General features: G+C 40.8%; 1 non-coding gene across 1 annotated transcript; it reads left to right on the forward strand.

The window, feature by feature from the left end:
- The first annotated feature begins 249 nt into the window (after positions 1–249).
- On the forward strand, positions 250–320 carry TRNAG-GCC (transfer RNA glycine (anticodon GCC)). Its single transcript has one exon. It is a non-coding gene; the product is annotated as a tRNA-Gly (tRNA).
- The last annotated feature ends 805 nt before the right edge of the window (positions 321–1,125 follow it).

Below are 1,125 nucleotides of genomic sequence, written 5' to 3' on the forward strand. Positions count from 1 at the left end.
TCAGGTGATCACCTGACTCCAGAAGCTGAAGCTTTAAGAAAACACTGCTAAATATCACACAACTCATGAGATGTGGCAACATTGTCTCATTTGAGTAACAGAAGCCATCTGTTGTCACACCTCTGCTCAGATTTTAATACAGTAAAATCTCTGTTATCCAGCATGAGTGAGGAATGGGGGTGCTGATAATCTCAAAATTCTGATTATCTGTTATAGTCAAGGAAAATGGTGCTGTATATAATGTATTGTGCATTGGTGGTTCAATGGTAGAATTCCTGCTTGCCATGTAGGAGACCTGGGTTCAATTCCCAGCCAATGCAGGTACTACAGGTGAATACTTTGCATATATGAGCAGCTTGAGGTAGTCTTTGACATGCAGCTATTTTGGATAGGCATTCTGGCTAGGGTCATCTGACCCTAAGACTCTTCCCTGCCTAGGCAGGGGTTCGGGCTTGATGATCTGTTGAGGTCCCTTCTGACCCTAGCATCTGTGAATCTATATGTGTAGTGCAAATTTTCAAAGAATTAGTGTACAATGCATTAAAGTATAACATGCCGTATAAAGAATAAAACAGTATACAGATGAAAATGCCATTATAGTTAGCCACTCCAAACGTCAGGGCAGCCCGGGTGCAGGCTGCTGCAGTAGGGGGGAGGGGCGCGCACACTCAGATACACTATACAGATACCTGCAGAGTGGCACATCAGACAGAAAAGTGGTGCAGCATGATATGCGTACTCAGATACTCACAGAGAGGCACAGCAGAGAGCAAAGTGGCACGGCGCCATGTGCGTTCTGCTGCTGAAATTCTGGTTAAGTATTCTGGTTAGTTAAATGCCAGATAACAGAGATTTTACTGTATTAGACTGGATCTAAACAACCTGTATCATGCTGTCCTTTGCATTTCCTCTTGGCTGTGTTAAGTACACTTTCAGTGGTTCTGTCTATTTTATCAACATCATATAGAAAGAATTCCTTCTTTAAAATAACTCTAAACCATGTAGTATGTTTTCCCTCATATGTTTTTTCTTTCTAATTTTTGTTTTCAGGTATGTATACAACCTGCAACTTTAATGTGTCTTTGGTTTTAAGTAGTATTAATACTGATTTCAACTGTAATTTTC

The sequence above is a fragment of the Crocodylus siamensis genome, chromosome 4 (assembly GCF_052110815.1).
Source record: "Crocodylus siamensis isolate JL-2025a chromosome 4, ASM5211081v1, whole genome shotgun sequence".
NCBI lineage: Eukaryota > Metazoa > Chordata > Crocodylia > Crocodylidae > Crocodylus > Crocodylus siamensis.